This window comes from Protopterus annectens, chromosome 15.part0, assembly GCF_019279795.1.
Source record: "Protopterus annectens isolate FY-2018-M chromosome 15.part0, PAN1.0, whole genome shotgun sequence".
NCBI lineage: Eukaryota > Metazoa > Chordata > Ceratodontiformes > Protopteridae > Protopterus > Protopterus annectens.
Genome location: NC_056749.1, coordinates 588,658,984 through 588,683,064, shown reverse-complemented (window position 1 = coordinate 588,683,064; position 24,081 = coordinate 588,658,984). Strand labels below are relative to the sequence as shown.

The following is a 24,081-nucleotide window of genomic DNA, read 5'->3' as shown; positions in this document are numbered from 1 at the left end:
CCACATTCCTTGCAGGAACATTGCGGTGTCCCTGCGGTCACACCTACACAGTACTGACCTGCACTCTATATGTCCTGGGACACTGGCCCCTTGTCACCCTACAAAATCCCAGGCTGTGATGTCCACAAACCTCTGAATGACATGTCTCCCCACTGGGACACCATATTCAGTAATAGCCTTGTACCAGACATTGTGGCCCCTGACTGGCACACAGCGAGAGTTACACTCCCACAGGTGGCGCCACAATGCATGACTAGGACTACTGCCCTACACACCTGACTGGACTGTTCTGCATGCCTATAGAGCACATCATCATAGACATCATTCGCTGAGACTTTGTTGTGCTCCGGTCCTTTGATGCCACCCGGGTTGGTCTTGTTGGGACCACAGCATGCCTCCTACACCTGGTGAACTCCTTTCATACAGTGACCAGAGTAGCTGATGACGACACGGGGGTCCACACAGCCTACATTGTCCTCTCGCTGCCTTTCAGCACCGTTCTCCATTCTGGTATTAACATACACATCCACCTGCACATCAAAACATATGTCTCAGGATGTTATGCAAAGTGGCTAATGGACGGGACACACACACTGAGGGTAGCATACCATATCACATACTGCATTTCAGTTACACTTGGCATACCACAGTCCTCAGTCATGGGGCCCTCATGTTCGGTATATGCTTCCCTGAGGTACAGGCTACCACAGAGGGACCTTCCCTGCCTAGCTTTACAGACCACTGCATACCAAGCGCCGTTGTTGATCCACCAGCTGATACTGACCCCATCCATATGGGTGTCACTGTGACGGATACCTGATATGAACATCATGGCCTCAACCTGCATGACACTAGGTGTATGAACATCACCTTTGCAGTACACCATCCACCCACTGGTTATCACATAGGTGTTAGTCCCCTACATACATGTCGCATTGTACGTGTTCATACTACACACATATGTCGCACACACTCCCGTGATTACCACATTGCCACTGTGGCGTGGATATCCTTCTACATGTCCACACTTGTCTGTACTGGGTGTGTAGCTGGTACATAGGCACCCATTGTACCTCTGAATACCAAACTTATACACACATGCAAGGGTACAACACCCCACTTAGAGTGTACCTTACACAACAGCTACAGCTTTATATAACACAACATTAACATGCCATGACGTTTATTGAGCTACGACAGTTAATGTATGCGGCTGAAGTACAGACACCACGTCTGTACACATTTGCGGACTACATACTCAGGGGTGACCTCTGCTGTAAAGACAGGGCCCATGTCTGCAACTATGTTAATGGATATACTCCGCATACATGACATAAACAATAGCCACTGTGAGCATCATGCTCATGGATATGTGCACACACGCAACAATGGGTGGGATGTGCTTGGGGGTTGCATTCCCAGACTGGACACTCACCATGCTTTGGAACAAGATTCCTATGTACATCACGCAGGGACACTCAGTAGCACTGTTCATGTGATACCTCACTTGGTGGATGGGGGACACATGTACGCCAGGGATCACTGCAGTGGCTGTACTGTGCAGAGGTGCAGGTTACACATGGCTCTTCTGTTCACAGGACACTACCCTAGGGAGGTGGCACTGGTGTGAACACTGTAGTTGTTGTTACACATAGACTTGCCAGACTGCATGGTACCCCACTATGAACCTGTGGAGCTATTACATGTCCTTTGTGCATGGTTACTGGAGTAGCCCTTCCATTTAGATTAGCTATCACACTATTACAATGTCCCGTGACTACAGGCCATATGTATCCTGTTATTGTACATGCCAATCATGTTCTCGTTTGTCTGTCACATCTCTTCTGCTATTCTAGTATGGGAGAAATGTTTGCGTCCTTTGCAAATGAACAGAGTGGATTACATTATTTATTTCATCATAACTGTTTATAAATAAATTAAATAATGCTACTCACATCACTATACAATACCTTTGGTATGCATAATATGCCTGTTCTCCTGTGTAGCATATCTGACATATCAATCTACTATACTATACATTACACATATTGTACATGGTATCCCATAATGCAAAGCATACTTGCACAGCGGGACCACCTTAGACATGCCATTGTCGTTATATGCCCATACACATGCGTACTGTTACAGTATATCAACATATACTATCCCCTGCTACGGCACGTACTTGTTGGACATACCCTGCCACTGACGGCAGGTCGTATGGCATTGTTCTGTTTAAAGCCCTCATGTTGCATCCCTTGTGGTGTCTTTGTTGGTTGTTTACCTTGTGGCCCACTGCTGGACGCACAACTTCTACAAGTGTTAGTATGATCAGCAAGACATCACTACATAAATATAATTTCCCACTTTATGCATTGCGGACACTTTTAATTAATGCAAACCAGGCTATACATACACTGACATAGTTAATACAGAACATGCCATACATACAGTTACATACCGAGTGTTCTACATACCTTGATATCGTTCCGGTATTTCGTCTCTATCTCGCTCTGTATCACTCTTTAAACTGTTTTACGGTATGAGCATACGGTTTGCATATCTGGCAAGTCATCCTTATATACGTCGATACCTGCAACAAGTGGTTTACTGCCGCCAATTGGTGTTCCTGTGTGACTAATTACGTGCACATCAGCTGTGCAGCTACTCCATTCGCCAATTACGTGGCAACAGTGGGGTATAATTGAATTCTCCACTTGGGCGTTGGCCATTTGCCCTACCTTCGGGGAGGCGGCCTGTATTGTGTTTTGTTGTGTGTAATTGCAACTGTTATGTGTAGAGCCAAGTGTAGTTTGGAGTCATGTCCCCCGTGGAATGTGTGTGACGGCTTGAGTATGTGGTTCTACATGTGACTGTACCAGTCATTGCACCCATCTGATAACGGACTATTGCAAACAACACTTGTAACATCGCCGTTTGTTCCATTATACAACGGATACAATTTTGCATGGCGCCTTTAAATGTGTCTCTCACAAGGTATGTTAACGGTTCAGCAGATGTAATTGACTAACTGGATGTTTGTGCTGTTATTACGGTCTGTATTGCTATTGTTTCCAGTGTGGGGGATGTAGGCGGGTGTACTTAGCATATACGGTTTTGTGGGGCTTGCATTTCTACATAGTCCATATATATGCGTGTGGGCTCCTTCCCTAATTAAAGAGCTATCACTTAGTATACTTCTGTTACGGGATTTTACATTGGGCCGTTGTTAATTGGTTTCTATATGGTATGCAGGTGAGGTTGATACTTCCATACCTCCGGATGTACAGCGATATGTGCAGGGATATTTCTAAATGACAGCTATCCCGTGTATGTCTCTCCCAGATATATGCAGTCATTGCAGTGGTGTTGGTGACAGACCCTCTGTGGCATGGGTTGCCACCTTTTCATATGGCCATAGTTGGACACTTGCGGGTCACACAGTGGTGTTTACAGGCTGACATATAGCCACGGTCAGTACACAGGATAGCACATACTTTTACCCTCATTACATACCTATTGTTCTTGGACTTTGCCTACTTATCATATTGCATGTAACATTTCCGTTTCTTACATACAGGCATGACTATTTCCTACAACTATTGCATAATACTTGGGACATACTAATGTCCTATACTCTCGGACAGTTGCCCTTTGTAATGTTTCATGTCAGGACACACCTGCCCAGGGAGGGGCTGTCCCTCCCAATGTGGGACAGGTGTTTACCGCATGCCTACGGCTAGCTATACCCGCACCTACCGTAATGATCTACCTCCAAGTTGGCACCTACAGACACACGATGCGGACACACACATTACAGTCACACGGAAACGCACATAGCACCCTCAACACACACATACACAGGCTACATCACTCACAAACACAGTTGTACAGGGTACCTACGTGGACCGCACCGCCGGCAGTGGTGACTACATGTCCCTTCCTATCGGCATAATATTGCTCGCAGTTCTACTGTTCCAGTACTGTGTTCTTTCTGTCTTTCAGCCTCGTGGTTACGCGTGTCGGTGTGTGACACGTTCCATACTTGGCGGTATCCTATTTATTTGTACCTCCAAGGTGTTTTGAATGTCGGTGACCTATCTATATATTTGCAGATGTCAGTGACTCCTTATATATAGACATATATCACACTATCACCCTTTCTATCTGTATTATATATGTGTAGATATATATTTTTATATATATATATATATATATATATATATATATATATAAAATATATATCTCCAGGGGTGGTGACAGGCACGCTACACCTTTCATTGTGTGTTTGTCGGTGTATACTGTTTCCTGGACTCCGCACGTTTGTGTCTGTATCTGTCACATTACACACCTGCCATAGGTTAGGATTACCACCCGTCCCACTTTGCGAGGGACAGCCCCTCTTTGTGCAGTTGTGTCCTGCAAAATATTTGTGAACATGGCAAATGTCCTGCGACTTTGGGACAAACATATTCCCTATAGTTTATGTAATAGTTGCATACAACACTTATTCTGTATCTGAACCACCTACATGTTACAGGACATGGAACACGTAACAACGACCATTACTAGAATAAGCTTTTATCTAGGCAAAACACTGACGTTCTGGTTTCCGTACTGGCCGGGTGTATGTGTCAGCCTGCAGACATCTGGCGTATGTCCCACATTGGTCATTTGAAATGTGGCAACCCTACCGTAGGTACATCTTGGCTAGCAATAGTATTGGGTGATTGCATACATGATTGCCTGTTCAACTCCTGGCAGTGGTCATTTTACCCTTCAGAGCAGGCACTATTTGTTCAGGGGTGACTAATGCTGGTTTCACCTGTTCTGTACTTCATTGACCGTGATCTGCACAGTGGTCGGTGAAGCTTAGCCCTGTTTCGCGCATATCCGTATAGTCGTATTTAAACATTGCTTACCAGCAGTGGGCAACGCATATTCCCGCTAACGTGTGCTACACATATTCTGATGACCTGCATCCGGAATGCATTACCCGTGCTGTCAGGATTACGTTACATCCCTTGCAGGATGTGGGACCGGGAACATGCATGACAGTCACTGCATATACCACTTGGACATCTGGGAGTTGTACACTCAATGTTGTGGCGACTGGAGACACTGTTTGCCCCGTTTGGTGTTTTGCCTCTGACAATCAGGCGTGTACCTACCGATGTACCCGGGAACCTATACACACAGCACCGACAGATGCTGATAGGCGCATGTACTGTTCAGGTGTTGAAATTCCGTGTTCCAATGGCTGTTGCGTGTACAATGTTTGAGGGCTGCCTATGTAGGATTGTAGGATTCCACAGTGGGCCACCTATACATCACAATTTACAGGTGGTCGTGTTTGTGTGCCATCCATTTTACTGTTTGTGCAGGTGGAGAGGAGTGTCAGTCCGTGGGGGCCTACACTGTCAGAGTATGTGCTATACGTTCCCTCTTTGCCAAGGCATAGGCATATTGGGCACGCCTCCGTCTGCCTACTGGGGCTGGCACAGTGTGTCCGTGGTCTGGATCCCTCTGTTCCTGTGTTGGCCTTAGCAACTGCGGTGGGCTGTGAGGCCCTCCCCCATTTTGACCCTGCTGCAGCTGTTTCCGCAGGATCATATTATGTAGCATGGCACATACTATGAAGATGTGGGCACACGTGCCTGGAGAGTACTGCAAGGCTCCACCAGATGTGTCCAAGCACCGGAACCGTGATTTCAGCATCCCGAACACACGCTCTATGATGATTCTGGTTTGTGCGTGTGCCTCATTATGACGTTCTTGCATTGGTGTGTGTGCATTTCTGATGGGGGTCATCATCCACGGCTTCAGTGCATAGCCAGCATCCCCCACAAGGTGGCCTTGTGGGATGTCCCCCCTGACAAATACCTGATACAGCTGTGAGGCATGCCAGATATGGGAGTCGTGGTAGCTTCCAGGGCTGCCAGCACACACATCCATGATGCACACGACCTGGCAGTTGGAGTGGAATCCCTTACGGTTTATGTAGCGCCTACCATGCTCACCGGGTGGTGACTTGATATGTATGTGCATGCAGTCTATCGCACCCAGTACCTCCGGGTAGTTTGCCACATGGTGGAAGTGACGCATATTGCTGGCCAACTCCTCCTGAGTTCGAGGGAAGTATATATGCTCATTGGCATATGGTAACATGGCATCCAGGAAATGGTGTAGTACCCTGGATGCTGATGCCTGTGAGATCCCCATTATATCTCCAGTTGGCCTTTGAAAGGTACCTGTGGCTAGTATTCGCAAGCTTACACATACCTTCGTGTCCACTGGGATGGGTTCCCCTCTGTTGTTTCTGGTTCTCAGGTTACCCTTGGTCTGAACACTCTTCTCCTCCTCCAAGGCCTACGGTGGTTGTTTGCATCATCCTCCACAACACCGTCGGTCTGTAACACATGCTGATGAATCACAGCTATGGCAGCTCCCAACATGCACATTTTAAAAGTTCCCCATCTGTTTACACCTATGGTGCAGTGTTTGGGAATACACAGGTGTGTGTTGGGTGCTTTCACACTTTATACTATTTTGCTGTGAACACTGATGATGTCATAGGGTGTGTATGTACGATCGTGGCTACTGGGTATCTTCTGTGTTTTATTACCGGAACCACTATTGTGCTGCCTTTGGTGTTGCATTACATTTGGCTGCCGTAAATTACCTCCTGCCATTCCCTTTACATTTGTGCACATTACACCTACCATTTGCTGGCATGCATCATGCAGCCTGCTTTCATTTGTACTTTCCTAGACCTGGCTTATCTTGCGTAATGTGTTCTATTGCCGGTCTACTGTGGGTTTGCTTTGCTCTGCTATGACAGTTCTCTTATCTTTGCATTCCAATTCTCCCCTCCTTTCTTTGCAATCCTATGCCTCCCCTATCCTGTTTTACAGGTTTCTGCATGCAGGCTTGTCTACTGCCGTCGATTGGCCGCAGTGAGTTGACTGGTGTTAATTGCTCAGTAGTACGCCAATTACCTTACTTCTGCATTTCCTTCTTTTCTTCACCTGACCTTCCTGTTTGTGCTATTGTTCGTGGCGTGTGCATCCGCATACCGGATTTCGGGCACGTTTTCATCCCCGTGCACATGCGCTTTCGGGCACCATTTGTGCTCTCAGCTGAACGATCCTAGACCCTCCTCCCCACGCCTGTCCTACAGCTTTGCTTAGCAACGGCCAGGCCAGATTTGCATTGCTCCAATGTGCTTACAGCTACGGTGATACACCCCTCTGCTGATGTCATGTATCACCTCTGAGACACTCCTCGGTGTTATAGCGCTGCGCCGTCTGGTACATCCTTCATCCGGTGGGACGTTTGCGATTCAGTATTACCTCCCTGAATTGCATGGCATTGACTACTAATTCATAATTATCATGCCGAACACTGCCGCGGGCCCTTGGCAACCCTTGCACCTTGCTCGTGTTGTACCATGCCTACCATTGCGTATTATGGTGAAATCCAGATTTGTCTTACATTGCGATTTTATGACATTTGTATATATTTTCTTTGTATTCCTGTTTGCGCACACATGCCCTGCGGTTGTACTGTGCGTTACTGTGGACATGACATTAAATGTTGTTTTTTAGGTGTTGTGCATCTTTTCTTGTGCCATTGGCTGTGTATTTAGCCATTGGCATATGTTAACTTTGTAATACATGAGTCTGGTCCGCTTCCATAGCTCCGATGTTCTGTTTGGGAAAATGTAAACCGTGTTTTTTGGTTTACATTTCCATGGGCTTACGCTACACCTGCACCACTTCGTGAATCACTGTATGCCTTCATTTGCATGGTGCGATACTGCGCATGGGGTGATTAGCATACCTATGCTGAGGGCTGCGCAGATCTGACGTACGCCGGTAGTGCACGTGGAATAGGTTCGTACCTGAATCGCTTGGTGGATATATTTGGCGTTATCCCGCATACGCTACGCCTGCGCCTTGCTCAAGCTTCATGAATCCGGGGGTTGGTCTTGTCTTGTCCTAGATAAGATAAATTCCTTCCACTCTATTATTGTCCACAACTTCTCCTCTGGTTGATAGAAATATATCCCACCCATATATAAAACTAAAGTCTGTGTAAAAACTGAAACACCACCACAGGCTACTAAAAATATACTCTTCAAAATACAATAAAAACTTTAATTGTTAAGACTTAAAATGAGATGTAAAGCAATAAAACAAAGGCCTTATTGATTTGCATATGATAAGCACTTTCGGCTAAAAGCCTTCCTCAGATCATAAAGAATCAGATTCCACAGGACCAAGATAAATGAATGAAACACCAATTATGTGGCCAAATCTAAGCCAACACCTTTTTTCAAAGTAATGAGCTCACAGCCAATCAGAGACATTGAATGAAGCACACCTCCAAGTTGCCAAGTAAAGAATTTCCTTGAAGAAACAGCACATAAAAGCCTAAGGCAGCCTTGTCAACACTAATAAATGTTGATGTTACTTCAGTTCTTTCTTCCCCACTAAATACTTTGGGTTTATATAACGACTTAGGGCTTGTATAAATAACATCAGTCCTTTTAGAATGAAACTTAACAAAAATCTAGTAGTTCTAATTCCATTTCTGAGACAGTCATTAATTAATTTCTCTTGGTTCAAATTGTCAAGCAAAATAAAGGACATAAAGACATAATGGAAATTGACTTCTTGTGCTGATAAGAACAAACACCATGGAGTTACTGGTTCAGCATCTGGTATTCACAGGCAGTATCCCATTCAAGTACTAACCAGGCCCGACCCCGCTTAGCTTCTAAGACCAGACAAGATCGGGTGCATTCAAGGTGGTACGGCTGTACAAGCAAAACCTGCTTCTTTGTAAAATAAATACATACCAAGCTAAAACAGCTTTTGTACCATTGGCCCATGTTGCTATTCCATTGCTCATTTTCCCATTATTAATGGCAAAGGCACATATAGATGTCATCAGTTCCTCTTGATGAGAACTTCCCAAAGGGCATAACTGTTCAAAATCCATTCCATAAAGACAAATGTGCAGTCACTGGTTGTTTATCTCTGCCATGAACCATATTTCAACTACTAAAGGAACTGAAAGAATACCAACATCAAGGAAGTGATTTTCTTTGCTCTTCAGTGCTTAATACTTCACTTATCTCCGTACAACATCCTTATATTGAAAATTCTTTTTTTTAAGGTTAAGGTAAACTTCACATTCCTTTGCTAGCAGACCAACTACAGAGCCCTTTGTGCACTTGTAAACATATGGATATGCGTCTTGCCTTTAAAATCAGTTTAAGTGGTACAACTGCAATCAGACCCGGAGGGCGATTGATTGATAATCCAGTTCACCTCACATATTTCAGTCCTGTTGCTTATATCTCCACCTCTAGGACCTTTAGAGACACTATCAATGGCTTTAAACATGAAGGAATATAGGGGATACTGAATGACATGATTTGCCAAAGAGTTTTTGGGATCCTTATGTTGGATATCTCTCAGATGGTGCAACACTCTGTCCTTGAATTGTTGGTTGGTTTTGCCTACATAATAAGCAGAACACTTTAAACAAGTAGCTAAGTAAACAACAGGTTTACTATTACAGGTAGCACTGCATGAAAAACAATATTCCAGTCCCGTAATAGGATGCTTGAATAAATTGCTGGTATCTATCACAGGGCAGGCTTTACACCTGTCACATTTGAAAGTTCCTTTCTTATTGATAGAACTTTTTCTAGAGAAACCATCTTTCGTACATAGTAACCTTTTCAAATTATTTTTGTTTTTAAAAATGAATTTTGGCCTCTCTACCACTATTTCTTTCAATTTTTCATCTTGGGTCAACACTGGCCAAAACTTCTTGACAATGTTACATATATGCCTCAAATCATTACTATATGTGAGCATGAGACCAAGGGTTTGCTGTCCCTTGGAAAGCAGAGTTGTGTACACTTACCATAAATGTAGATGTTCAAGTGTATTCACTGTTGCAGTCATCACACTTGGGTTATCTGCCTGCAGGTAGCCCTCAGTCGGCCCAAATACCAGAGACTTAGTATTTCTGCGTCGGTTGCTGTCACTTTAGAACTGACGTCAGGTCATCAGGGAGATAAAAACAGGCAGCCAACGCCATTACATCAGTTTTTCTTGCCCCAAATGTCAGGAGCACTCCAAATAGGGAGCTAATTTATGGTGGGAAAAGCACACACCACCAGTAAAAAGTAAATACCAATAGCCTTGTAAGGGGTGAGTAACAGACAGAGAGGAGCGAGAGAGAGAGACACAAGGGGGCTGGAGGTGGGAAACCAGGGCTGCAACAGTGAATACACTCTAGCATCTACATTTATGGTAAGTGTACACAACTGTACTATGTTCTTCGTGTTTCACTGTTGCAGTCATCACACTTGGGTTGATTCCCAAAGCTGAAGAATGGCTGGAGGCAGTCAAGAAGAGTTGGGGCTAGCTAGTATGCCCTGCAGGACTGCTGTTGCAAAACCCGCCCTAGATTTGGAAAACATAGGCAGGTGGTAATGCTTGGTGAAGGTGTGAACAGAACTCCAGGTAGCAGCTTCCAGAATGTCCCTGGTAGGGACTCCCTTAGGAATGCTGTAGAGGTAGAAGTTGCCCTAATGGAATGCGTTCTGACCCCCTGTGGGGTTGGTTTCCCATGGTGTTTGTAGCAGAAATGGATACAGTGTGCTATCCATTTGGAAATTGTTTGTTTTGAAATGGCCTTGCCGTTTGCCCCCGTGCAAAAATGACTAGTAACTGGTCAGATTTCCTGAACGGCTTAGTCCTATCAAGGTAGAATCTGAGTGGTCTGTGTGCATCTAAGGAGTGCAGGATCCTTTCCCCTTTATTTTGAGGATTAGGGAAGAAGGTTGGCAATTAAATAGATTGGTTGAGAGCTACACTGGACACAACTTTATAAAGGAAGGGTTAGCCCTGAGGGAGACCCTATTATCATGAAAAATAATGAAGGGTTCCACAGCCATAAGTGCTTGTAGCTTAGACACTCTTCTAGCAAGGCTGTTTTCCAAGAGAGGAATTTTAACTCTGCTGACGCTGCAGGCTCAAAGAGGGGTAGCATGAGCTTTTCCAGTACAAAGTTAAGGTCCAAAAGCAGAGGTGGGGGCTCTCCTTGGTGGCCTTAAGTTGTTTGCCCCTCTCAGGAACTGTTTGATTAGAGGGTGAGAGAAGAGAGGTGGCTCAGTGTTGTAATGAGCTGAGATGGCAGAGGCATGGATCTTAATGGGAGAGAAGGATAGGCCTCTGTGAAGTAGATCTGCTAGGCAATCCAGGATTAGAGGTAAGGAGGGCAGTGCTGTGTCCTCTCCTTTAGATTGACTCCAGGAACAATACCTTTTCCACTTATCCGCATAGGATTTCCTTGTACTGGATCTTCTGACTTCAAGAATGATGTCCAGCACCTGCTTGCTTAGGCTGGTCACTGGGGGAGAATTCAAAGAATAAGCCAAGCTGCAAGATTCAGGGTTTGCAGTTGCGGATGCAAGACATGTCCCTCCTGCTGAGTGAGTAGGGTTGGGGTCTGGGGTAGGTGCCAGGGTGGCACTGGTGACAGGCTGCACAGTAGTGGGTACCAGTGCTGGCGTGGCCAGTCCAGGGCAATCAGGATTGCCCTTGGTCTGTCCTGTCTTATCTTGAGTAATATTCTTGTGAGAAGAGGCAGAGGGGGGAAATGCATAGATTGAGAGGTTTACCCACTGGAAGGATAGGGCATCCACTTTCCAGGCCCTGTTGTGGGGTGTCCTGGTGCAGAATTTGCTGAGCTATTGATTGTAGGGTGAGGCAAAAAGGTCCACCTCCGGGGTCCCCCATTTCTGGGTTAGAAGGCTGAAAGTGCTGGGGTCTAATTGCCACTCGTGGGCCTAGGAGATTTCTGCTTAAGTCATCTGCCAGAGAGTTTTGTTTGCCTGGCAGGAATTGAGCTTGCAGATGAATATGCATGTCCAAGGCCGTGTTCCACAGGGTCATAGCTAGCTTGCAAAATGGGGAAGAGTGGGTTCCCCCCTGCTTGTTGATGTACCACATAACTGTGGTGTTGTCTGTTTTTATTAGCAGGGGTCCTGGTGAGAGTAGGGAACTGAAAGCTGTCAGAGCGTGCTGAACAGCTAGCATCTCTTTTTGGTTGATGTGCAGATGAATTTGACTTGGGCTGCAGTGTCCCTGAATGCATTTGTCGTCCAGATGTGCCCCCAGGCATAGTCTGATGCATCTGTGGTTAGGGTCAGGGCAGCGTGGGGTTAAGTAAAGGGAAGTCCCTTGTTGTGGTTGCATGCTGCTGCCCACCAAAGAAACTCTGTCCTTAGACAAGGTATGATAGGTATGATTGTTTCCAGGTCCTGAGAACGTTGGCACCAAAGACTTAAGAACCATTGAAGTTTCCTCATATGCAGTCTGACATATGGAATTAGTAGAATGCAAGAGGCCATGAACCCCAAGGCCTGCAAGATGTTCCTTGCGAATAGCTGGGTTCTGGTGGCCATTTGAGCGAAGTAGCCTGTTAGATAGGGTTGTTTTTCTGGAGAAAGAAATGCCATCTTGGATGCTGTGTCCAAGCTTGCTCCCAGGAATACAATCTTTTGACTGGGGACTAGTTTTGATTTCTTTTCGTTGATAGTGTACCCCAGGGAGGTTAGGCGGTTCTTTACAAATGTCAGGTGCTGCAACAGCTTTTCCTGACTGTCTGCCTGAATCAGGCAATCAGCCAAGTAAGGGTAAATTTGAAACTTTCTCTGTCTGCAATAGGAAATGTCTGGAGCCTGTCATTTTGTGAAGACTGTGGGAGCACTGGATAAGCCAAAGGGAAGTGCAGAGAACTGATAATGCATAGATCCTGCCCTGAAACCTAGGTATTTCCTGCATGAGTCCCAAATAGAGATGTGCAGATTGGCTTCTTTTAGGTCTAGGGTGGCTAACCAAGCAACTTTGGACAGCATAGGAAGAAGCTGCTGAAGGGTGAGCATTTTGAATTTTGGTACCACCAGGAAGGTGTTTAGAATGGAAAGATCAGGGATTGGGTGCCAAGTGCCCTCTTTTCTGGGTACCAGGAAAAGTCTGGAATAAAACCCTTGACTTATCTGTTCTACAGGAACAGGTTGAATTGCCCTTATGGAGAGCTGGGATTTAACTTGGTTTTGTGCACCTGCCTACTGGTTTGGAGGAAGGTCTGGGAACCCTTTTGGGGTTGGCAGTGAGTGGAAGTAAAATTTGTACCCCTGGGATACAATGTTAAGGACCCATCAGTCTTTGGTGATGGAGGTCCAGTTTGTTGCATGATGGGCAAGTTTTCCTCCTAGGGGCATGAGCAATTGAGCAGAGATGAGGAGTGGAGTTGAGAAGTCATTGTGAATTCTTTCCGTAAGGGGTGGCTTAGCACTCCCTGTTTTAGAAGTGGAGGTACTCCATTGCTTAGATCTTTGCATACCCTGAGACTGTAATCTGGGGGGTCTGTTTCCCCTGGGTCTAGTTTGAGATGGCCTTGAGCGAGCTGGAAAGGACCAATGGACCAATGTTTCGGAGGGCAATGCCTACTGCATCTTGGAGGCTGCACTTGCAAAAAAACTTTGTCTGCATAGACTTAACTTTTTCTTCCATCTTTTTTAGAACCTCTTCTGCTTTGGTGCCAGACTGTCTGTTCAAAGGAATGTCTAGTAATTTTGATTTGAGATGGTCTGGCAAGGTCTGCTCCTTAAGCCAAGCATGCCTTCTCAGTACAGAGCCAGTGACTGCTGCCGTGCAAAATGCTTCTAGGGCGTCAAAGCCACATTGCAAGGTATGCTTGCTGACTTGGTTTGCAGAATGCATAAGCTCCTGTAATTCTTTATTTTCTGCACAGTCTGTAAAGGTAGATAATTTTTGCTTAATAAGTTCCATAATAATTTGCTGGTATTCCAGCATTTGAAACTTGCAATTCAATGTCCTAATGGCGAGAGTTGCACAGGTGTATACTTTCTTACCCCATCTGTCTTGAGCTTGGGAATCCCTGTCTAAAGGGGTGGGATTCTTAGCTGTAGTTGCTTTTATACCTTTAGGCCCCTGGGAAATGACCTCTGGGTCAGCAGTAGGATTTTTGAAAATAAATTTGTGAAAGTCAGGGACTCTGTAGTACCTGTCTGGTTTCATTGGAGCAGGGGATAAAGTATCAAGAGTTAGAATGGATTCCATAAAGACATCATCCACAACATCCAGAACAGAAGAGATAGCTAGAGGTCTATGTTGTGGCAAATCTAAAAATTCTCCGAGTCACTTTTTGGACTGAGGATAATCCTGGCATTCCCAGTGGAAATGCTCTTTTAAAAGTATGTAGGGTTTCACCAAAAGAAAAATCCTCTGGAGGGGAAGCAGAGGGAATGGAGTCCTCTGCATCTGAATCTTCATAAGCAGATAAAGGCATGTCTTCATATTCAGAAACCTCAGAGTTGTCAGACTCTTGGTCACTTAAAGCTGCTGGGGACAGGCCTCTTTTTCTTTAAGCAGGGGAAGGCTGGCTTCCCATAATCAGGTCCTCTGCCATTTTAAGCATTTGATGTTTTGGCAAGGAAGCAGGTGCTTGAGTTTGGGTAGTCTGTTTTTTAGGTGTAGCTCGTACTCTTGGCCTTAGAAACTCAGTAGTTTTAGACAGAACTGAAGATGCAAAAGAAGTCGTCGGTTTGTGTCAAAATATCAGTAATGCGAAGAACTTCCTCAGAAGCCGGTGCCTGCACATCGACTTCGGACCCATCCAAGGTAGAGACATCCGCAGTTTTCATAGTCAAAGAAGAGTCTCACGGCATACTGGACTCCAAATGGGTCTCAGTAGTGGCCTGCGAATCCATCAAAGTGGGCATCAGGGTCTGCAAAAGTGTCTCACTGAGTACCGGCAAACTGGCGACTAGCTTAATGGAAGCATCGTCAGCAGTTCTGGACCTGTGCGGTCTGTCTCTGTCTTTATCCTTACGTTTTTTTGGAAGATCGGTAGTCGGATGGCTTACCAAAGCCATTTTGGAATATGGAGATTGAGAGCTAAAGTATTTAGCGACAATAAGGGCCTGATGAATAGTCCCAGCGTTGAACAAAGCACAAAACCGACAGTGAGGTACGTTGTGGTCTGGACCTAAACAGGTGATGCAATAAGAATGGAACTCTCGTTGTGGTATTTGCTTTCCACAAGCGAGACAATTGTTAACTTTTTCTGACATCTGTTAGAGCAAGAAAAATGGACCCCCAATGGGTTACTTAGCTTTAAAAGACTTCAAGATGATTCAATTCAGAAACGAAAGCTCAGGTAGTGGCTGCCGGCACTTGTGCGAACTGCTTCTGCTTCGGGCTCCTGGGCAAGAAAGACTAATGCAATGACGTTGGCTGCCTGTTTTTATACCCCTGACAACCTGACGTCAGTCCTGAAGTGACAGTAACCGACACAGAAATACTAAGTCTCTGGTATTTCGGCCGACTGAGGGCTACCTGCAGGCAGATAACCCAAGTGTGATGACTGCAACAGTGAAACACTTAGAAAATCTGTCACTGGACGGCCTCTGTCCTTTACTGTTAGAAAGATAGGGCTGTCCTTTTATTTTCTTAAGTTTTCTGTTGATTCTGGATTCATTGAGATGTCTTTAGTTGCATAACCTCTCTCCTTTAAATGACACTCCAATTTAACCTTTTCGCATTCATAATATGGGTCTTTAGTATACACTCTTGAGATGAGTGTGACTTGATTCTCCATTATATTCTTAAAAACGTGCAGGATGCATGCTGTTCCTGTGTAAATAATGGTTGCTGCATGTTTCTTTCCTATGGATTGATGTCTCTTTGCCAGATGTCAGATCCAGTTCTATCTTCACATCTAATACATCAATTGCTTCTTTGGAACTATTAACTGTGAACTTAAGAAAGTCAGTAAAGTGGTTCAAGTAAAATTTGTACCCCTGGGATACAATATTGTGGACCCATCAGTCCTTGGTGATGGAGGTCCAGTTTTTTGCACAATGGGCAAGTTTTCCTCCTAGGGGCATGAGCAATTGGGCAGAGATGAGGAGTGGAGCTGAGAAGTCATTGTGAATTCTTTCCGTAAGGGGTGGTTTAGCACTCCCTGTTTTAGAAGTGGAGGTACTCCATTGCTTAGATCTCTGCATACCCTGAGACTGGAATCTGGGGGGGTCTGTTTCCCCTGGGTCTAGTTTGAGATGGCCTTGAGGGAGCTGTGAATAGCATCAATTGTGAATCAACATCTTTCCACAATATAAATATGTTGTCCACAAAACGTCCATAGAATATCAAGTGTTCTTTCCATGGATTTCTGTCAGAAAGTACATGCTCTTGCTCCCATTCTGCTAATACAAGATTCGAGTAACTGTTCTCATAAGGGGTCCTCATGGCTACCCCCCCAGCGTTGCCAAAAGTATTCCTTCCCATAGATAAAACATTCTTTTCCAAAAGTGTACATATTAGATCAATGTTCACATTCGTATCTCTTGGAACCACTGTACTCCTGATGGCTTCAACCCCATAGGTACTGGGAATAACTGTGAAGAGGCCAGTGATGTCAATGGTTACCAACAGCATCTCCGAGTAGTCTTCATTACTGTTCATGATGGAATATAGTGTGCTAAGAAAGCTACCTGTGTCCTTCAATACTGTGGTAGCTTGTGGTAATAGTTTCTTCAATTGTTCCTCAACATATATGGATAGGGGTTCTGTAATCCATCCCCTACCTGCTACAATGGGGTGAAGTGGTGGATTTTGTCTATCCTTATGGATCTTCGGCAAGCCACTTATAATCGGTACAGTTGGATAAGTAACTTCAAAAAAATCACATATTTCCTTAGTTAACTGACCAGTCATCAGCAACTCGAAGAGATAATTTTTCACACTTGAGACCATCTTATTCAGATCACTTTTGCTGATCTGTGTATAGATTTGTGCATCTGTCAGCATTTCTTTCATCCGATCCTGATACCATTAGAATTCCATCAAAACTATGGCTCCTCCCTTATCTGCTGGTTTGATCACTATGTCTTCTCTATTCCTTAGATCATTTAGTGCCTGTCTTTCAGGTGCTGTTAAATTATGGATGTGTCTAAAACAACCACTTCCTTGTCTCAAGCTTCCTACTTCATTTTCACAGAGCTGAATAAATAAATCTACACCTGGATGATTGACTGGTACAAAATTATTGGATTTCTTATATGACTTAGTTCTTCTTCCTTGTTCTTTCCCAAAGATATTTTTTCAGGGTGACATTTCTCCCCAAGTATCTTAACATCCAATGCAAACTCACTTAAGTTCGAACACAATGATGGTATAAATGTGAGACCTTTGTTTAATAGCTGAATTTGGTCTTTATTCAGTTCCAACCCAGATATATTTATTACTAGTGTACTATTAATCAATTGTTCTTTCCTTTCTTGGCTCATGGATCTGGGGTTTCTGTACAAGTTCTGCTTGAGAAAAAACGGTAAATTGTAAAGCATAGGTTGATGGGTGGCATCCTCCTTAGGTCTGGTTCCTGTGGCTAAGATAGTTTCTGTAAACTCTCTACCATTTATATTGCTTGTTTCTATACTCAATGTTAAGTTTCTTTCAACATTTAGAGAGGTGGACGGTATATTTGCTGTTTCATCACTGTTGTTTCTATCCTGCACTCCTGTTGATTGTGCTGCAGCCACTCTTTCTTTAATGGCTGATTGATGCTGCTTGGCTTTATTAGAAGATTGTCTAGATGTAAAATCTGTCCTTATTTCTCTCGGCCATTCAAAAATATGTCCTTGCTTAAAATCCTGTGTGTCTCTAGATATCTTATGAATCTTTTGTTTTGAATTTTCTGCCATATACATTCAAATTAAACTTCAAATTCTTCAGCTTACTTAGACTGCCATCCGACAATCCCATCTATTCTAATTCCAATTACTTGGTTTTAATGTGTTTAGCTATACTCTCTTCTTCCAGTTTGAAATATTCAATTAACAACCTTATATATTTAAAGTTTGTTTCTAGGTTAATGGCTTGCCATTTCGCCAGCAGTTCTGGATGACTATTTCCATAGCTAGGCATGCATTTAACTATCATTCTCCTAGGAATCACCCTATAGCGCATACTTGCTTCAAGATGGAACTGCTGCCACTGCAATCTTTTCCGGCAGTAGGCTACATTTTCTACATCTTTACGTATATTTTCAAAGCATTCTGTCTCTGGTGTCTCACTGTTAAAAGAAACTGTATATGTATCAAAATTCAAACACTATAATGGATTGACATTCTCACCTCGGTGCTCTGTGGTATTCCTGCTTCTAATAAAGTCTAAAAAAGCTCTCCCTTTTTCCAAGGTCTCTGTTGCAGTGTTAAATTCAGCCATGTGCAGTCAAAAGGATCCAAAAAAAAAAAAAAAAAACCAGAAGCAAGAAAAAGAAACTCTCCTGTGACTGCCAAGGTGGTTTCAAAAACTAAGCAAAAGTCTGTGTAAAAACTGAAACACACCACCACAGGCTACTAAAAATATGCTTGCCGAAGATCCATAAGGACAGAAAAAATCCACCACTTCGCCCCATTCTAGCAGGTAGGGGATGGATTACAGAACCACTAACCATTTATGTTGAGGAAAAATTGAAGAAACTGTTACCACAAGCTACCATGGTATTGAAGTACACAGGTAGCTTTCTTAGCACACTATATTCCATCATGAAAAGCAATGAAGACTAATTGGAGATGCTGTTGGTAACCACAGAAATCACTAGCCTCTTCACAGTTATTCCCAATACCCATGGGGTTGAAGTCATCAGGAATACAGTGGTTCCGAGAGATATGAATTTGAACATTTATCTAACATGTACACTTTTGGAACTTATTCTTGAAAACAATGTTTTTATCTATGGGAAGGAACAGTTTTGGCAATGCTTGGGGGGTAGCCATGGGGACCCCTTGCGCGAACAGCTACTCAAGCCTTGTATTAGCACAATGGGAGCAAGAGCATGTACTTTCTGACAAAAATCCATGGAAAGAACACTTGATATTCTATGGAGGTTTTGTGGACGACATCTTTATATTGTGGAAAGGTGTTGATTCACAATTGAACCACTCTACTGACTTTCTTAAGTTTACAGTTAATAGTTCTAAAGAAACAATTGATTTCTTAGATGTGAAGATAGAACTGGATCTGACATCTGGCATAGACATCCATCCATAGGAAAGACACATATAGCAACCATTATTTACACAGGAACAGCATGCATCCTGGACATGTTTTTAAGAATATAATGGAGAATCAAGCCACATGCATCTCAAGACTGTGTACTAAAGACACAAATTATGAATGCAAAAAGGTTAAATTGAAGTGTCATTTAAAGGAGAGAGGTTGTGCAACTAAAGACATCTCAATGAAGCCAGAATCAACAGAAAACTTAAGGAAAGGACAACACTATTTTTCTAACAGGAAATCACAGAGGCTGTCCAATGACAGTTCCAAAGGACAGAAAACCATTGGTCTCATGCTCACATATAGTAATGATTTGAGGCCTATATTTAACATTGTCAAGAAGTTTTCGCCAGTGTTGACCCAAGATGAAAAATTGAAAGAAATGGTGGGAGAGATGCCAAAATTCATTTTTAAAAACAAAAAGAACTTGAAAAGGTTACTATGTACGAAAGATGGTTTCTCTAGAAAAAGTTCTATCAATAAGAAAGGAACTTTCAAATGTGGCAAGTGCAAAGCATACCCTGTGATAGATACCAGCAATTTATTCTAACATCCCATTACGGGACTGGAATATCGTTTTTCATGCAGTGCTACCTGTAATAGTAAACATACTGCTTACTTACCTACTTGTTTAAAGTGTTCTACTTATTATGTAGGAAAAAACAACCAACAATTCAAGGACAGAGTGTTGCACTATCTGAGAGATATCCAGCATAAGGATCACAAAAACTCTTTGGCAAATCATGTCATTCAGTATCCCCTACATTGCTTCATGTTTAAAGCCATTGATAGTGTCTTTAAAGGTCCTAGAGGTGGAGATATAAGCAACAGGACTGAAATATGTGAGGTGAACTGGATTATCAATATCTGAGCAGATCGCCCTCTGGGCCTGAATGCAGTTCATAGGAAGTTACTAGGCTATTGGCCCGGAGACCCTTATAAGCCTAGCCAAGAGTTCAGCCCATGTTTAGACAAATCAGAACCCGATGCCCCTGTCCAGCAGGGACACGGGTGGAATCCCAGGGATGTATTTTCTATCTCCCATCCAGTTATCCAGGTTAAGCTTAAAAAGGGGTAAAGAGGTACTCTACTTGATGTGGAGAGGGAGTCTATTCCACAGATGGGGGAGTCACTGGTACAGAAATCTGTCCTCTCAACAAGTCACACTAATGTCACAGACCAGACTCAGGCTGCGCGTGCAGGTTACTCGAGTGGAGCTTGACTTGCAGATATGCAGCAGTCCCATCAAGGCGAGGTCCGAGATCACCTTGTATGCCAGACAGAGGTCACCTCTGAGGAGTCTGTATGAAACTGACTAGAGGGATAGAGCTTTCAGTCTATTTGGGTATGATGGATTTTTAAGGCCCTGGATTCTCCTGGTGAGGAACCTCTGTTGTCTCTCCAGCTGCTGCATATGCTTTGTGAGGTACATGCCAAATGGGGCATTGTACTCAATAATGGGCTTTATAAGGGAAGAATACAGGGATGTTATGACCTCCTTTGTCCCTGGATGAGATACTCTTACTTATGAGGTGGGCCATGTAGAAAGCTTTCTGTACAATGGAAGCAACGTGGTGGTCAAAAGTCAGGTTGCTATCAATCTGGGTGCTGAAATCCCTCACGACTGATTCCATGCTTAGGATGTTGTTATTAATGTGATAATTTGTGGGGACATCACTCTCCCCAAAGAGGATAATGACGCATTTTTTTTTTTTTTGTATTCAGCTTGAGGCCATGTTTCTGGCACCTGTCATTTGTTTGGGTGAGACCCTCTTGGAGGATGTCCATGTCACAAGGGGAATTGATGACAGCACCCAGCTTGCAGTCATCTGCAAACTTGGTCAGCTATAGCCCACTGGTTTTGGCCTTGCAAAAACAAAATTAATTCTTTAGGCAATCTAAAATTTCCCCAATCCTGGCTCTGCATCTACTTTAGTAGAAGAAATCATTTAATACAAAAGAGTAGCTTTACACATTGTACATGGCCTTAATATATATATGAATCCCACAAAATATTTATCTTACATGAATCCACGTCTGTATTAACACCACTGTTCTAATTAGAAGAAAAAACTTACCAAGCTAAGAAATAAATGATTTGAAAACAACCACATCCAGTCAACCAAAATATGCCATTACTTGGAGATCAGACACAAAAATTAAAATTTAAACAACTTTTTATTCTGTAATCTACAATTCTAAAAGTAAGACCATAACCATACTATTAAAAGTTTACCATACAATACAGTAAAAATCTATTACAGCTCAGAAATCAAACTTGATTCACAAACATAATCCACAGTTGCATGGACCTAGTAATCCCTAGAAAAAAAAACATATACTAGAATTCTAGCTGTGTTGCAATAGTTCCTTTAACTCTGAAAATATCTGCAAACGTTACAGTATATCTGCAAGAATCCTGGTACAGAGCAGATATGAAACTGAAAACAAAAACATTTTGTGATTCATTGAATTACAGAATGAATACTGTAGCAGCTGCGAAAATTTTTGCGGATACAACTGCATAACTACTGGACTATAAAACAATGCCCCCCAATATCAGATGACCTCTGTAAATTAATCTGCTGCTCAGTGCTACACAGATGAGCAACAATATTAGCTGTAAATGGGGGGGGGGGCAAGTAGTAAAGTTTATACAAAGGGATGCACACACATACTGCACACGTGTGCCATGCAAATAAACTACTGAACTTCAAATGTGTCTCCTGGTAAAATGGCAACACCAACTCTCCTGCCAAACAGGACAACCTCGGCACCAGATTCTTTTATTTGCATGAACCCTGTTTCCCAGGCAAGACAAGGAGGCTAAAATGCTTAAAAATCTATTCTTGTCATGCCTGCAGAACTGCAGTAGATGGGAGTAAATCTGGTGCTATATTATGTATTATTATTAATGCTGCCGGATGTTTGCCTCCCTTCCACAAAACCACATTGATCCTTAGCTATCAATTTTGGCAACACCTTTGCCATTCTTTCAACATAAACACTAAGATTATGGCTATAACTGAAATGGATGTATATGAAGCCGGGTCTGATGGGTCTTTGCTTTCCTTAGGTAATACAGCCACTACAGCTTTCTTCTAAGATGTTGGCATGACCCCTCTTTTTTATAATACTATTAAAGAAAATCTTCCAGATCTTTATCACTTTCTGCCCTCCAAACGTCCAAACTTCCACAGGAATACCATCTGCTCCTGGAGACTTTCCTGAGGATTGATTCTATCTTAATTGATAATTGCTGAACCTCATCTACATCTAACTTTGGCATAATTAAGTTTTCCATAGATATTTCCATTTGTGCTCTTGATTTCTACATTTATCTGCTTTATACAAATTTTCATAAAATTTCAGAAATTTATCTAATAGCCCTATAGGATCTCTTGTTAAAAGCTCCCTAAGATTTCCTAAGTTTGGCAACAACCCTTTCTACTTTCTGTTGCCCAAGTCATTCTGCTAAAAGTTTTTATGCTCTGGAATTATCAAACAATAGTTGCTAAACAGCAATCTTTTTAAACTCATGCATATTATCGAAATACTCCCTTATTTTCTCTTTAGCACTCTGCATTTGCACCTCTTCTTGTTCTGTGAGATTGCCCTTCTTCTGCAATACTTTAACTCTTCGTCAGCCCCTCTAGTAATGCCTATTATTACATCTTAACCATGTCTCTCTTTTTTTTTACACTATTTTTAAACTCCATTTTATCCCACTGACTTGCTACAACTTTCATACCAAACATTTTCATACATTTCTTTAGAAATCAATCATCTTTTTGTTACATTTTCCATTCCAAGTCCCCCTGATGTATCCTCATGTTTCAAACCAAATTTAAGTCTCCACCTATAAGTAATATTCCCTGCTGAAAGCCGATTATTTCTCTGCATACTTCCTTAAGCTCCATAACAGTAGTTTTTACAGGAATATAAACACATGCCAGAGTAATCTTCCTCCCTTGCCAGTACTACCACCACAAATCTGTCATTATTTTCTGTTTTCCTCTTCTATCATTATTGAAGCTCCTCTAGCAATTAGTATAATTATGCCTCCTTTCCTTTGTCCCTAATATTTTGCTGAATATATATCCTGAAATCCTTTCTTTGTCAAATTTGCATGCTCTTTTCTTTCCAAATGTGTCTCCTGCAGCATTATTTCCACTCTGCATTTCTTAATATAATTCAGTGATCTTTCCTTTTTGTCTACACCTGTAAGGTCATTTACATTCCAAAATAATATGGATAGTGTAGCCATTATGATAAAAAGTGGATCCCACCTAGTATAAATGACAGTATATTTCCAACCATTGTGCTGGATGACACTAAATGTTTAGCAGGCTGAACCTTTATACAATTGTTTCTTTTCCATTTGCACTTATGTCATATTTTTCAAGACTTTTTGTTTTAATGAAACCCTGAAACAAAAATACATTTTCAGAACATCCCCATCCCCTACTAACTTAGAACAAGCCACAAAAATAAATATGTACTCACCATAGTGTTTCAGCATTGTTGTCCATTTTCATTCTCTCTCAACTCATGGGTCACAGATCTAACCTTGGATCCAACTCAGCCACTTCTACCATATCTTCGGATCCAAACCTCTAGAGCTCCTCTCTTTACCCATAATGTCCTGCCCACCTAACATACCTCAGATCAAGTTAGCTACCCCTAGGATACAGTGAATAATGCCTTAAGAGAACTCAAATAGGTATAGAGTTAGAAAAAGAGCTGGAGCATGTACTCTTCTTTATTTGAGAAATTTGGAAAGAAAACTGGGAGGTCAATGACCTGGTTAATGTTGGAATCAGAAGATACCTTAGGCAAAAATGAAGGGTTAGTCTGCAAAGACACCCTGTCTTTGTGGAAAACCAAGCAAGGAGGTTTGGAG

The 24,081-nt window shown here is 42.9% G+C and overlaps 1 protein-coding gene and 1 pseudogene across 3 annotated transcripts in view; both read right to left on the bottom strand.

Moving 5' to 3' along the window:
* The window catches only part of TEX11 (testis expressed 11), a 1,293,291-nt gene that overhangs the window by 700,990 nt on the left and 568,220 nt on the right, over positions 1–24,081 (bottom strand). The window lies entirely within an intron of this gene.
* On the bottom strand, positions 8,711–8,829 carry LOC122790207 (annotated as a pseudogene).